This window comes from Oncorhynchus kisutch, linkage group LG17 (assembly GCF_002021735.2).
Source record: "Oncorhynchus kisutch isolate 150728-3 linkage group LG17, Okis_V2, whole genome shotgun sequence".
NCBI lineage: Eukaryota > Metazoa > Chordata > Actinopteri > Salmoniformes > Salmonidae > Oncorhynchus > Oncorhynchus kisutch.
The window spans coordinates 464,440-481,128 of NC_034190.2; positions in this window are offsets into that span (position 1 = coordinate 464,440).

Genomic DNA, 16,689 nt, shown 5'->3' on the forward strand with positions numbered 1-16,689 from the left:
GTACAAGAGAGGGCTGAGAACGCACTCTTATGGGGCCCAAGTGTTGAGGATCGGTGAAGTGGGGGTGTTGTGTCCTACCTTCACCACCTGGAGGCAGCCCGTCAGGAATTCCAGGACCAAGTTGCACAGGGCGGGGTTGAGACCCAGGGCCTCCAGCTTAATGATGAGATTGGAGGGTACTATGGTTTTGAACGGTGAGCTATAGTCAATTAACAGCATTCTAACATTAGGTATTCATCTTGTCCAGATGGGATAGGGCAGTGTGCAGTGTGATTGCGATTGCATCGTCTGGGGATCTATTGGGGCGGTAAGCAAATTGAAGTGGGTCTAGGGTGGCAGGTAAGGTAGAGGTGATATGATCCTTGACTAGTCTCTCAAAGCACTTCATGATGACAGAGGTGAGTGCTACGATAGTCATTAAGTTCAGTTACCTTTGCCTTCTTGGGTACAGGAACAATGGTGGCCATCTTGAGGCTTGTGTGGACAGCAGACTGGGATAGGGAGAGATCAGGTAATTTGGTGTCTAACCTTTAGTCTTCTTTTGGTTCTGTGTCTTTTCCTCATCTCTTATCTTTCTCTCAGCCCCCTTGAACATCCAGACACATGGATGAAGGAATGGATGGATGGATGGATACATTATTGAGTAGATGGATGGATGGATGGATGGATGGATTAAATAATAGATGGATGCATTGATGGATGGATGTATTAATAAATAAATTAATGGATGGATGGATGGATGGATGGTTGGTTGGTTGGTTGGATGGATGGATTAATAAATGAATGAGCGGATGGATGAAGGGATGGATTCATAAATTAATGAGTGGGTGGATGGATTAATGAATGAATGAGTGGATGGATGGATGGATTCATAAATTAATGAGTAGGTGGATGGATGGATGGATTAATAAATGAATGAGTGGATGGATGGATGGATTCATAAATTAATGAGTAGGTGGATGGATGGATTAATACATGAATGGATGATGGATGGATAGATGAATCAGCTTCAAACCCAACAGCACTGATGGGAATGATTAAAAACAGTTTAACTAGTCTCTCTCACAGACTCATGTCGCCCTGTAAAAATAAAAGAAAAAGGAACTGTATCCACTCACTACTGTAAGTCTCTCTGGATAAGAGAGTCTGCTAAATGACTCAAATGTAAATGTAAAGAGACTATATAAATCACTAAATATGGTGATTTTTTTTTTACATGCAGAAGCCACCAGGGGAAAGCAGAGAGTCAGAAACGCTTGAGTCGAGTCAGATTCTAATAGTACAGGGGAGGATGAATCATAGGGCAAGGAGGAGATCTGAAGATCTAAAGTAGCTCTTCAGGGCTGAAAGTTCATGAATGAAGTGGGTCATAAAGGAGAGGTTAGAGGTCAGAGAGAGACTCACCTTGTCACAGAAGACCTTGATCTGAGAGAAGGCTCTGTGGAGGGGCTTGTTGTTGTGGTTCTTGTAGCTATAGGTGTAAATCTGGATCATCAAAGGAAGACCCTTCACCCCCTTCTGAGATGAGAAGTCTGTACTCAGACAGTTAATAAAACCTATATCTCAGTTGGGAGACCTTCCAAATACAACATCATATTCATATTGACTAAATATCAAACTTTACAAAGCGTGGGAACCAAATTACTTAATGTTGTTACGTAAGAATAGGGCCAGCTCCCACTGTTCTATGCCTGTGGTGTCTCATACCAGGTAGTCAGGCTGCGTTAGTAAGAAATTTCTCCCATAAAGAGAGAACAGAGTGTCTCATACCGTGTAGTCAACCTTTGTTAGTAAGGCATTTCTCCAATAAGGAAGAGAGCAGGACAGAACAGAGCAGAACAGAAAAGAGAGCTGGGATGTGCTGAGACAAGCCATGGTCTCAACAGTCTGTCTGCCTCAGGGCCACAGCATATCAAAGAGACAACAGAGAAAATAGAATCAACTCAAAGATGTCTTTTTTTTTACATTTTAGACTACTAAAACGGACCTGTTTTCTTTTCTCTCACAACAGTATTTCCTGAACCACCATGTTTCAACATGTGGGTAAACACATCATTGTGTGTTTGCCAAAATAAAAATATATATGTGTTCTCAGACAGTATTTTGAGATTATTTCAATAAAATCTGCCACAGTGGTAAAGGTCTAGTCCACTGAAAGCCAGAGTGGGGGTATAGGGTCTATAATCACTGTATTAACAGGTCTTGGGAGCCAGAGTGGGGCTATATCATCACCAAGCCTATCTCCAACCTTTTTAACTTGTCTCTTCTGTCCCGGCAGGTTTTCATTGCTTGGAAGGCAGCCACGGTTCGTCCTTTATTTAAAGGGGGAGATCAAGCTGATCCTAACTGTTATAGGCCGATTTTTATTTTGCCCTGTTTATCAAAAGTGTTGGAAAAACTTGGCAATTATCAACTGACTGGCTTTCTTGATGTCTAAAGAATTCTCTCAGGTATGCAATCTGGTTTACTTCAGGTTATGGATGTGTCACTGCAACCTTAAAGGTCCTCAATGATGTCACCATTGCCCTTGATTCTAAGCAATATTGTGCTGCTATTTTTATTGACTTGACACGTACGCTAAGGTCACAAGACGCAGGCCTCCTAATTGTCCCTAGAATTTCTAAGCAAACAGCTGGAGGCAGGGCATTCTCCTATAGAGCTCCATTTTTATGGAATGGTCTGCCTACCCATGTGAGATGCAAACTCGGTCTCAACCTTTAAGTCTTTACTGAAGACTCAACTCTTCAGTGGGTCATATGATTGAGTGTAGTCTGGTCCAGGAGTGTGAAGGTGAACGGAAAGGCTCTGGAGCAACGAACCGCCCTTGCTGTCTCTGCCTGGTCGGTTCCCCTCTCTCCACTGGGATTCTCTGCCTCTAACCCTATTACAGGGGCTGAGTCACTGGCTTACTGGTGCTCATTCATGCCGTCCCTAGGAGGGTTGCATCACTTGAGTGGGTTGAGTCACTGATGTGATCTTCCTGTCTGGGTTGGCGCCCCCCCTTGGGTTGTGCCGTGGCGGAGATCTTTGTGGGCTATACTCGGCCTTGTCTCAGGATGGTAAATTGGTGGTTGAAGATATCCCTCTAGTGGTGTGGGGGTTGTGCTTTGGCAAAGTGGGTGGGGTTATATCCTTCCTGTTTGGCCCTGTCCGGGGGTATCATCGGATGGGGCCACAGTGTCTCCTGACCCCTCCTGTCTCAGCCTCCAGTATTTATGCTGCAGTAGTTTATGTGTCGGGGGGCTAGGGTCAGTTTGTTATATCTGGAGTACTTCTCCTGTCTTATGTGTATCTTGTGTGAATTTAAGTATGCTCTCTCTAATTCTCTCTTTCTCTCTTTCTTTCTCTCTCTCGGAGGACCTGAGCCCTAGGACCATGCCTCAGGACTACCTGGCATGATGACTCCTTGCTGTCCCCAGTCCACCTGGCTGTGCTGCTGCTCCAGTTTCAACTGTTCTGCCTGCGGCTATGGAATCCTGACCTGTTCACTGGACGTGCTACCTGTCCCAGACCTATTATTTGACCATGCTGGTAATATATGAACATTGGAACATCTTGGCCATGTTCTGTTATAATCTCCACCCGGCACAGCCAGAAGAGGACTGGCCACCCCACATAGCCTGGTTCCTCTCTAGGTTTCTTCCTAGGTTTTGGCCTTTCTAGGGAGTTTTTCCTAGCCAATGTGCTTCAACACCTGCATTGCTTGCTGTTTGGGGTTTGAGGCTGGGTTTCTGTACAGCACTTTGAGATATCAGCTGATGTACGAAGGGCTATATAAATACATTTGATTTGATACCGTAGACCATTCCATTCTTGTTGGTCACAGTCATCATAATGAGGAGACCAAGGCGCAGCGTGATAAGCGTACATAACTCTTTTAATGAAAAGAACGAACACTGAACAAAACTAACCGTGAAGCTATATGACTAGTGCAAACAGGCAACTAAACATAGAATAACAACCCACAAACTATCCAAGGAATATGGCTACCTTAATATGGTCCCCAATCAGAGACAATGATAAACAGCTGCCTCTGATTGAGAACCAATCTTGGCAACTATAGACATATAAATCACCTAGACTATAAAAACCCCATAAACATACAAAAAGCCCTAGACAATACAAAAACTACACAAACCACCCTTGTCACACCCTGACCTAACCTAATTATAAAGAAAACAAAGATAACTACGGTCAGGGATTGCCACACATCCCTGGGTCGCTCCTCTTTTCAGTTCGCTGCAGCTAGCGACTGGAACAAGCTGCAACAGACACTCAAACTGGACAGTTTTATCTCAATCTCTTCATTCAAAGACTCGATCTTGGGCACTGACAGTTGTGGCTGCCTTGCGTGATGTATTGTTGTCTCTACCTTCTTGTCCTTTGTGCTGTTGTCTGTGCCCTTTAATGTTTGTACCATGTTTTGTGCTGTTACCATGTTGTGTTTCTACCATGTTGTTGTCATGTTGTGTTGTTACCATGCTGTGTTGTCATGTGTTGCTGCAGTGCTATGTTGTCTCATGTCTCTCATTATGTAGTGTTGTGTTGTCTCTCTTGTCGTGATGTGTTTTGTCCTATATTTATATATATGTTTCATTTTTAATCCCAGAACGTCCCCGCAGGAGGCCCCGCAGGAGGCCCCGCAGGAGGCCCCGCAGGAGGCCTTTTGCCTTCTGGTAGGCCATCATTGTAACTAAGAATTTGTTCTTAACTGACTTGCCTAGTTTTAAAAAGGTTAAATAAATAAAAAATATATAGAGGCTATAACCTCCGTAATAACAGGCCTTGGGTTCCAGAGTGGGGCTATGGAGGCTGTAACCTCTGTAATAACAGGCCTTGGGTTCCAGAGTGGGGCTATGGAGGCTATAACCTCTGTAATAACAGGCCTTGGGTTCCAGAGTGGGGCTATGGAGGCTATAACCTCTGTAATAACAGGCCTTGGGTTCCAGAGTGGGGCTATGGAGGCTGTAACCTCTGTAATAACAGGCGAGTACAAACGGTCCAGCTCTGTAAGGCAATAAAACAGGCAAAATTACAATACAGAGCCAAAGTGTAGTCGCAATTCAACAGCTCAGACACAAGACATATGAGGACTGTGAGCGCTGGTTCGTTGTGGTCAACACGAGTAAGACATTTAAGTTAACCTTGCAAGGCTGCCAGCCCAGATGGAGTCCACAGATGATCGCCATCACACTGTAGACTGCCCTATCCCATCTGGACAAGAGGAATACCTAATGTAAGAATGCTGTTTATCGACTGCAGCTCAGCCTTCAACAGCATAGTGCCCTCCAAGATCATCACTAAGCTCGGGGCCCTGGATCTGAACCCAACTCTGTGCAACTGGGTCCTGGACTTCCTGACGGGTCGACCCCAGGTGGTGAAGGTAGACAACAACACCTCCACTACACTGATCGTCAACACTGGAGCCCCACAAGGGTGCGTTCTGAGCCCTCTCCTGTACTCCCTGTTCACCCACGCCTCCTACTCAATCATCAAGTTTGCTGACGACACCAAAGTGGTAGGCCTGATTACCAACAATGACAAGACATAAAAAAGGTATAATCTTTGTAAATGATTTCATAAAGAGGACTGTTGGAGTTATGTTTCACATGTAGCTAAAAAAGATATATGGAAATGTCTGCTCTACCCAAAATTACAACCAACTAATTGCATTACCATGGAAATGGAAGAAAGTGGAAGGGTGAAAAAGGAAGGAACTTGTCTGTCGGCCCTGAATTAAAGACCATAATTGGTTAAAGAAAGTTGTGATAAATAAAAAGTATATCAGTTTCATTTAAGGGATTTTTCACGTACTGATTCCATGACACATGTTTTTTGAACTGATGTGCAAAACGAAGCTAGATTCAAAACGTATAGTTTCCCAATTAAAATTATTATACAAAATTATTGCAACCATTAGAATGTCATATATATCCCAGCTCTGGAGATTCTTCTGCGAAGAGACAGAATCATTAGATCATTTTTTGGGGTACTGTCAAAATGTAGTTTGTTTTTGGTCGCAGATCCAGGAATGGCTGAAGAATTGCAACATTTACTTGGAGCTACCTCTGCAAATAGCACTGCTGGGTGGTTTGAAAAGTCATAGTCAATCAATCGATCAATAATGTAATAATACATTTAGCAAAAATGTTTATCTTTAATTTATAATCTGTAGAAACTATGAGAATAGAAAGGCTCAGAACCTTTGTGAAACATCACAACACAGTTGAAAAATATATGTCAATTAGAAATCAAAACTGGATGGTTTTCAGCGATAGATGGGAGGGGTTGAGGGTATCTGAAGGATGGGATTCAAAACAAATAAAATATAAATATTGTAAAATACATTGTGTCTGTAAAATGTATAAGCTGGAAGTAGAAGCCTAAGTGTCCATTAGTCTATGTCAATTAGGGGTGGTAGGGTTGGGGTTAGGGAAACATAATCAAGGGAAATACATTTACAAAAGCATGTATACACACTACCGTTCAAAGGGTTGGTGTCATTTAGAAATTTCCTTGTTTGTCCATTAAAATAACATCAAATTGATCAGAAATACTACTTGTGACATGGGACCAGTGCTGATTGGAATATTCTTCTTGCTGTTCTCTGCCTACTTCACGACAAGATGGAGGAGGAGGAGCAGATGGAGAAGACTTCCTTTCCAGAAGTTCCAGGTAGCACAGGCCATTCGGATAGGGACAGATGACAATGCCGGAGCAGCGTCCTGCCATAGGAGTTGTGAACGAGAAAGTTCCAATCTGCGTTTTCCCCATAAGTTCACGTAGAATTGAGATTTGTTTGATAACTATAGCCACCTCATTCCTGTAGTCCTCTGCTAGCAAACAATTGCAGTAGAGGAAGTGACTGACTGACAGCGAAGAGTTACTTGCTGTTCCTTCAGCATCCTTCACCAGGGGGAGGGAGATTTGAAAAAAGGAAATGTAAAAGTATAACTTTTTAACTTCTGCCAATAAAACTGTGTTTAAATAAAAACATTAATCATCTGGATACTGCAACATATCACAACTTTCTTCTCAGCTTTCACTAGTCTCTAGTCTCTGGGTTGAAAGTATTGTTGTGGGACAACTTCTGACAATTGGCATAGATAATTGTCCTTTCGAATTAATGAATAGAACGACTTGATTAAAGACCTCTAGAAAACACATTAAAAGCTGTTGGATGCTCTTGGCACTTCATCTGACCTTTTCATTTTATTTTTTAAATGATGGGATTAATCCGATTTCGATACTCGAAAGAAAAACAGTTGGTGGGTTAGCTAACCGAAAGTTGCTCTGCTACCTAAAAGCCTCTGGAAGATAAAGGAGCCAGAATGGAGAACTCTTAGGCGGTCTGAATTAAATCCTTTTCACAGGGACAATAGACAGCCTGATCAAATTCTCCAGCACCACTATTAAATGACTGACACCTGGGAGATTTCCTTTTACACACTCCACCCAGCCAGGTAGATGGTGGTTTGTCTGTCTGTGTGTGTGTGTGTGTGTGTGTGTGTGTGTGTGTGTGTGTGTGTGTGTGTGTGTGTGTGTGTGTGTGTGTGTGTGTGTGTGTGTGTGTGTGTGTGTGTGTGTGTGTGTGTGTGTGTGTGTGTGTGTGTGTGTGTGTGTGTGTGTGTGTGTGTGTGTGTGTGTGTGTGTGTGTGTGTGTGTGTGTGTGTGTGTGTGTGTGTGTGTGTGTGTGCATGATCTGGGCTACCATGTTACCTACATGTTTCAAGCAGACCGTCATAGTCCCTGTGCCAAAGGAAGTGAAGTTAACCTGCCTAAATTACTACCGCCCTGTAGCACTCACGTCGGTAGCCATGAAGTGCTTTGAAAGGCTGGTCATGACTCACATCAACACCATCATCCCAGATACCCTAGACCCATTCCAATTCGCATACCGTCCCAACAGATCCACAGATGACGCAATCTCAATCGCACTCCACACTGCCCTTTCCCATCTGGACAAAAGGAACACCTATGTGAGCTTTTCATTGACTACAGCTCAGTGTTCAACACCATAGTGCCCACGAAGCTGATCACTAAGCTAAGGACCCTGGGACTAAACACCTCCCTCCTCAACGGGATCCTGGACTTCCTGACGTGCCGCCACCAGGTGGTAAGGGTAGGCAACAACACATTTGCCACGCTGATCCTCAACACTGGGGCCCCTCAGGGGTGTGTACATAGTCCCCTCCTGTACTCCCTGTTCACCCACGACTGCGTGGCCAAACATAACTCCAACACCATCATTAAGTTTGCTGACGACACAACAGTGGTAGGACTGATCACCAACAACAATGAGACAGTCTAGAGGTCAGAGAACTGGCAGTGTGGTGCCAGGACAACAACCACTCCCTCAATGTGAGCAAGACAAAGGAGCTGATCGTGGACTACAGGAAAAGGCGGGCCGAACAGGCTCCCATTAACATCAACGGGACTGAAGTGAAGCGGGTTGAGAGTTTCAAGTTCGTTGGTGTACACATCACCAATGATCTATCATGGTCCAAACACACCAGACAGTCGTGAAGAGGGCACGACAAAACCTTTTCCCCCTCAGGAGACTGAAAAGATTTGGCATGGGTCCCCAAAAATGTCTACAGCTGCACCATCGAGAGCATCCTGACCGGTTGAATCACCGCCTGGTATGGAAACTGCTCGGCATCTGACCGTAAAGGCGCTACAGAGGGTAGTGTGTACAGCCCAGTACATCACTGGGGCAAAGCTTCCTGCAATCCAGGACCTATATAATAGGCAGTGTCAGAGGACAGCCCATAAAATTGGCAGACTCCAGTCCCCCAAGTCATAGACTGTTTTCTCTGCTACCGCACAGCAAGCGCTACCGGAGTGCCAAGTCTAGGACCAAAAGGCTCCTTAACAGCTTCTACCCCCAAACCATAAGACTGCTGAACAATTAATCAAATGGCCAACGGACTATTACATTGACCCCCCCCCCCCCCCCTCCATTTACTTTGTACACTCTGCTACTCTGTTTATTATCTATGCATAGTCACTTCACCCTTACCTACATGTACAAATTACCTCCACCTGACTCGGTACCGGTGCCCCCTGTATATAGCCCCGTTATTGTTATGTTATTGTGTTACTTTTTATTAGTTTTTTCTTTCGTTTATTTGGTAAATATTTTCTTAACTCTTCTTGAACTGTACTGTTGGTTAAGGGCTTGTCAGTAAGCGTTTCACAGTAAAGTCTACTCTTGTTGTATTCATCGCATGTGACGAATCAATTTTTGATTTGATGTGTGGCCTTTGTCATGAGAGGACATCCTCACTGAAAGCAGGGAGGGTTTCATCCTTCTAAAAATAATCGTAAGAGGAAGTCCTCACTGAAAGCAGGGAGGGTTTTGTACTTCGAAGCAAAATAGTGAGAGGACATCCTCACTGAAAACAGGGAGGGTTTTGTCCTTCGAAGCATAATTGTGTCCTTCTCTCTTGAGAGGGATTTCCCCCTTTCACAAAAGGTCTGTAAGGATTCTCTTTATTATAAAAAAGGCAGAACATAATAATTTTACGTTTATTTAACTAGGCATGTCAGTTAAGAACAAATTCTTAACTTTGTTCTTAACTATTGGTCACATACACATGGTTAGCAGATGTTAATGTGAGAGTTGCGAAATGCTTGTGCTTCTAGTTCCGACAGTGCACTAATATCTAACAAGTAATCGAACGATTCCACAAGAACTACCTTATACACACAAAGTAAAGGGATGGAATGAGAATATGTACAGTCGTGGCAAAAGGTTTTGAGAATGACACAAATATATATTTTTACAGTCTGCTGCAACAGTGTCTTTAGATATGTTTGTCAGATGTTACTATGGAATACTGAAGCATAATTACAAGCATTTCATAAGTGTCAAAGGCTTTTATTGACAATTATATGAAGTTGATGCAAAGAGTCAATATTTGCAGTGTTGACCCTTCTTATTCAAGACCTCTGCAATCCGCCCTGGCATGCTGTCAATTCACTTCTGGGCCAAACCCTGTTTGATGGCAGCACATTCTTGCATAATCAATGCTTGGAGTTTGTCAGAATTTGTGGGTTTTTGTTTGTCCACCAGCCTCTTGAGGATTGACCACAAGTTCTCAATGGGATTAAGGTCTGGGGAGTTTCCTTGCCATGGACCCATAATATCGATGGTTTGTTCCCCGAGCCACTTAGTTATCACTTTCACCATATGGCAAGGTGCTCCACATCATGCTGGAAAAGGCATTGTTCATCACCAAACTGTTCCTGGATGGTTGGGAGAAGTTGCTCTCGGAGGATGTGTTGGTACCATTCTTTATTCATGGCTGTGTTCTTAGGCAAAATTGTGAGTGAGCCCACTCCCCTGGCTGAGAAGCAACCCCACACATGAACGGTCTCAGGATGCTTTACTGTTGGCATGACACAGGACTGATGGTAGCGCTCACCTTGTCTTCTCCGGACAAGCTTTTTTCCGGATGCCCCAATCAATCGGAAAGGGGATTCATCAGAGAAAATTACTTTACCCCAGTCCTCAGCAGTCTAATCCCTGTACCTTTTGCAGAATATCAGTCTGTCCCTGATGTTTTTCCTGAAGAGAAGTGGCTTCTTTGCTGCCATTCTTGACACCAGGCCATCCTCCAAAAGTCTACGCCTCACTGTGCATGCAGATGCACTCACACCTGCCAGCTGCCATTCCTGAGCAAGCTCTGTACTGGTGGTGCCCCGATCCTGCAGCTGAATAAACTTTAGGAGACGGTTCTGGCTCTTGCTGGACTCTCTTGGGCGCCCTGAAACCTTCTTCACAACAATTGAACCGCTCTCCTTGAAGTTCTTGATGATCCGATAAATGTTTGGTTTAGGTGCAATCTTACTGGCAGCAATATCCAGCAATATCCCTTTTTGTGCAAAGCAATGATGACGGCACGTGTGTCCTTGCAGGTAACCATGTTTGACAGAGGATGAGCAATGATTCCAATCACCACCCTCCTTTTGAAGCTTCTAGTCTGTTAATCGAACTCAATCAACATGACAGAGTGATCTCCAGCCTTGTCCTCGTCAACACTCACACCTGTGTTAACGAGAGAATCACTGACATGATGTCAGCTGGTCCTATTGCTGCAGGGCTGAAATGCAGTGGAAATGTTTTTGGGGGATTCTGTTCATTTGCATGGCAAAAATGGACTTTGCAATTAATTGCAATTCATCTGACCACTCTTCATAAGATTCTGGAGTATATGCAAAATGCCATCATACAAACTCAAACTGAGGCAGCAGACTTTGTGAAAATTAATATTTGTGTCATTCTCAAAACTTTTGGCCACAACTGCACATATAAATACATGGATGACCAATGGCTTAGCGGCATAGGCAAGATGCAATAGATGGCATAAAATACAGTATATGCATATGAGATGAGTAATGTAAGATATGTAAACGTTATTCAAACTTGTTATGGCTGCAATCCCAATACCGTGATCGATATGACAACTACCAGTGAAAATAGAGGGTGCCAAATTCAAACCACAGATATCTCATAATTACAATTCCTAAAACATACATGTGTTTAATATCATTTTAAAGGTAATCTTGTTATTAATCCCACCAAAGTGTCCGATTTCAAATAGGCTTTTCAGCGAAAGCACTACAAATGATTATGTTAGGTCTCCACCAAACCACAATAAGCACATCCATTTTCCCAGTGAAATATAGCATTCACAAAAAGCAGAAATACAGATCAAATGAATCACTAACCTTGAATTATCATCAGATGACACTCATAGGACATCATGTTACACAATACATGCATGTTTTGTTTTATAAAGTTCATATTTATATAAAAAAATCTGAGTTTACATTGGTTATTTAGATTCACTAGTTCCAAAAACATCAAGTGATTTTGCATAGCCACATCGTTTCAACAGAAATACTCATCATAAATGTAGATGATAATACAAGTTATACACATGGAATTATAGATATACCCACTCCTAAATGCAACTGCTGTGTCAGATTTCAAAAAAGGTTTACGGAAAAAGCAACACATGCAATAATCTGAGACGGCGCTCAGAACAGAAGCCAAATAAGCCTCCATGTTGGAGTCAACAGAAACCAGAAAATACATGATAAATGTTTCCTTACCTTTGATGAACTACATCAGAATGCAGTCCTAGGAATCCCAGGTCCACAATAAATGCTTGATTTGTTAGAAAATGTCTGTTATTTATGTCCAATTAGCTACTTTGGTTAGCGCGTTTGGTAAACAATTCCAAAGTCACAAAGCGCGTCCACTATAATGTGACGAAATGTCCAAGATTTCCGTAACAGTCAGTAGAAACATGTCAAACAATGTACTGAATCAATCTTTAGAATGTTGTTTACATATGTCTTGAATAACGTTCCAACCGGAGAATTAGAATGACTTCAGATGACCGGTGGAACGCAGGTCCTTCCCCTGTGAACACGCATAGTGAATGCATGGTCAACTCGTGGCAGTGGTGACTATTTCCTGTGTCAATCGACCCCCCATTACATTAGAGTCATCAGACAAAGTTCTATTGACTGTTGACATCTAGTGGAAGGCGTAGGAAGTGACATCTCATCCATATCGCGCTGTAATTTCAATGAGAGCTATGTTGAAGATCTGCCACCCACAGAAAAAAAGAAAAAAAGAAGTGGTATTTCTCAGGTTTTTGCCTGCTATATGAGTTAGTGACTAGTGATCCATTTCTTAAAGTGGCCAATGATTGGTTCTGTATGTAGGCGGCAGCCTCTCTGTGTTAGTGATGGCTATTTAGCAGTCTGATGGCCTTGAGATAGAAGCTTTTTTTCAGTCTCTCTGTCCCAGCTTTGATGCACCTGTACCGACCTCGCCTTCTGGATGATAGTGGAGTGAACTGGCAGTCGCTCGGGTGGTTAATGTCCTAGATGATCTTTTTGGCCTTTCTGTGACATCGGGTGCTGTTGGTGTCCTGAAGGGCAGGTAGTTTTCCCCGGGTGATGCGTTGTGCAGACCGCACCACCCTCTGGAGATCCTTGCGGTTGATGGCGGTGCAGTTGCTGTACCAGGCGGTGATACAGCCCAACAGGATGCTCTCGATTGTGCATCTGTAAAAGCTTGAGGGTTTTAGGTGACAAGCCACATTTCTTCAGCCTCCTGAGGTTGAAGAGGCACTGTTGCACCTTCTTCACCACACTGTCTGTGTGGAAGGACCATTTCAGTTTGTCTGTGATGTGTACGCAGAGGAACTTAAAACTTTCCACCTTCTCTACTACTGTCCTGTTGATGTGGATAGGGGGGTGCTCCCTCTGCTGTTTCCTGAAGTCCACGATCATCTCCTTTGTTTTGTTGACGTTGAGTTAGAGGATGTTTTCCTGACACCACACTCCCAGTGCCCTCACCTCCTCCCTGTAGTCTGTCTTGTCGTTGTTGGTAATCAAGCCCACTACTGTTGTGTCATCTGCAAATTTGATGATTGAGTTGGAGGCGTGCTTTGCCACGCAGTCATGGGTGAACAGGGAGTACATGAGGGGGCTGAGCACGCACCCTTGTGGGGTGCCAGTGTTGAGGATCATCGAAGTTGAGATTTTGATTCCTACCTTCACCACCTGGTGGCGGTCTGTCAGAAAGTCCAGGACCCAATTTCCCAGGGCAGGGTTGAGACCCAGGGCCTTAAAACTTCTTCGGGATCAGTGTCCCTTCCACGGGACGGTTGAGCTAACGTAGGCTAATGCGATTAGCATTAGGTTCTAAGTAACAAGAACATTTCCCAGGACATAGACATATCTGATATTGGCAGAAATCTTAAATTCTTGTTAATCTAACTGCACAGTCCAATTTACAGTAGCTATTACAGTGAAAGAATACCATGCAATTGTTTGAGGAGAGTGCACAATTTTGAACACGAAAAGTTATTCATAAACAAATTAGGCACATTTCGGCAGTCTTGATACAAACAGAAATGCAATGGTTCATTGGATCAGTCTAAAAATGTTGCACATACACTGCTGCCATCTAGTGGCCAAAATCTAAATAGCACATGGGCTGGAATAATACATTATGGCCTTTCTCTTGCATTTTAAAGATGATAGTAAAAAATATATATATATATACTAAACAATGGTTGTTTTTTTCTTGGTATTATCTTTTTCCAAATCTAATGTGTTATACTCTCCTACTTCACCACCCACCGCTTCTGAGCATTTTACTCGCCAATCTCCAGTCTCTAGACAACAAGGTGGACGAAATCAGGGTAAGTAATGCCTTCCAGAGAGACATCAGAGATTGTAACATTCTCTCTCGGGATGCCCCTGGCTGATAATTTGTGGAATGAGCTGCTTGCTTTAACCTTATACCACATCATACACAACTAATAGCAACTACTGTGTAGGTACAAAACACATCAAAGTATATCTGACCAAATTATGAAAGACAAGCTTTGTAATTTTGAATTCCGTAAAGTGAGTGTGGAAGAGGTGAACAAATTATTGTTGTCTATTACTCTAATAATAGCGGATGATATTGCCACTCCTATTTGCCATATTTTCAATTTAAGCCTACGAGAAATTGTGCCCCCAGGCTTGGAGGGAATCAAAAGTCATTCCGCTACCCATGAATAGTAAAGCCGAACAATCAGTGGAAGTGTAGCGTCAGTGATTTTAATGTCAATTCATCACACTTCCTTTTCGCTTTGGACTCTTTCTCCGGCTGAAACCTTCAGTGCAGCATTTGAATGGGGTCTTATACCTTCCCTCGGTTTGACCCGTTTGTTTTGTTGTTACCAACCCTTCGTAAACTTTTGGAAAAAATAGTGTTCAAATCAAATTTCATTTGTCACATACACATGGTTAGCAGATGTTAATGCGAGTGTAGCGAAATGCTTGTGCTTCTAGTTCCGACAATGCAGTAATAACCAACAAGTAATCTAGCTAACAATTCCAAAACTACTACCTTATAGACACAAGTGTAAGGGGATAAAGAATATGTACATAAAGATATATGAATGAGTGATGGTACAGAGCGGCATAGGCAAGATACAGTAGATGGTATTGAGTACAGTATATACATATGAGATGAGTATGTAAACAAAGTGGCATAGTTAAAGTGGCTAGTGATACATGTATTACATAAAGATGCAGTAGATGATATAGAGTGCAGTATATACGTATACATATGAGATGAATAATGTAGGGTATGTAAACATTATATTAGGTAGCATTGTTTAAAGTGGCTAGTGAAATATTTTACATCATTTCCCATCAATTCCCATTATTAAAAGTGGCTGGAGTTGAGTCAGTGTGTTGGCAGCAGCCACTCAATGTTAGTGGTGGCTGTTTAACAGTCTGATGGCCTTTGACCAGATACAATGCTCTTTCACAGTAAACAAATTGACAACAGACTTTCAGCACCCTTATATGGAAGGACATTCAACAAGCACAGAACTTGACTGATGATTGGCTGAGAGGAATTGATGATAAAAAAGATTGTGGAGGCTGTTTTGTTAGACTTCAGTGCAGCTTTTGACATGATCAATCATAGCCTGGAGCTGGAAAAACGTAGGTGTTATGGCTTTACACCCCCTGCTATAATGTGGATAGAGAGTTACCTGTAACAGAACACAGAAGGTGTTCTTTAATGGGAGCCTCTCCAACATTATCCAGGTAAAATCAGGAATTTCCCAGGGCAGCTAATTTTTTGAATCTTTACTAATGACATGCCACCGGCTATGAAGAAAGCCAGTGTGTCTATGTATGTGGGTGACTAAACACTGTACATGTCAGCTACTACAGTGACTGAAATGACTGCAACACTTAACAAAGAGCTGCTGTTAGTTTCAGATGAGTGACAAGGAATAAATGAGTCCTAAATATTTCAAAAACGAAAAACATTGTGTTTGGGACAAATCATTCACTAAACCCTAAACCTCAACTAAATCTTGTAATAAATAATGTGGAAATTGAGCAAGTTGAGGTGACTAAACTGCTTGGAGTAACCCTGGATTGTAAACTGTCATGGTCAAAACATATTGATTCAACAGTGGCTAAGATGGGATAAGTCTGTCCATTATAAAGCGCTGCTCTGCCTTTTTAACACTACAAGCAACAAGGCAGGTCCTACAGGCTCTAGTTTTGTCGCACCTGGACACCTGAATTACTGTTCAGTCATGTGGTCAGGTGCCACAAAAAGGGACTTAGGAAAATTGCAATTGGCTTAGAACAGGGCAGCATGGCTGGCCCTTGGATGTCGACAGCCGTCTCTGCTCTCTGTCATACACCGACCTCTGCACATAGTGCTTTGGAGTAGGCCTCAAAAACACTAAAGATCAACACTAGTATTGACACAATAATCATGTTAGGCCACTTATGCTTATTCTAATGTTAGATGGAAAAACATTTAAAAAATACAACTATTAATCGAGATTTCTTCAAATGCCATGTGCATTTTCCTAACAAGATGAGATGGTCGCCTCGCTTCAGATCCTTAGGAAATGATGCAGTTATTTGATTTTTCATGTAATATTTTGTGTATTATTTCTTACATTGTTAGCCCAGGTAATCTCAAGCGTTATTACATACAGCTGGGAAGAACTATTGGATATAAAAGCGATGACCGGGAATACGACATTCCCGAAGTGGATCCTTTGTTCGGACCTCCACGCTGGACATGGGATCTTATCCCAGAGGGCAACCCAAAGCAACGCGGTCGCC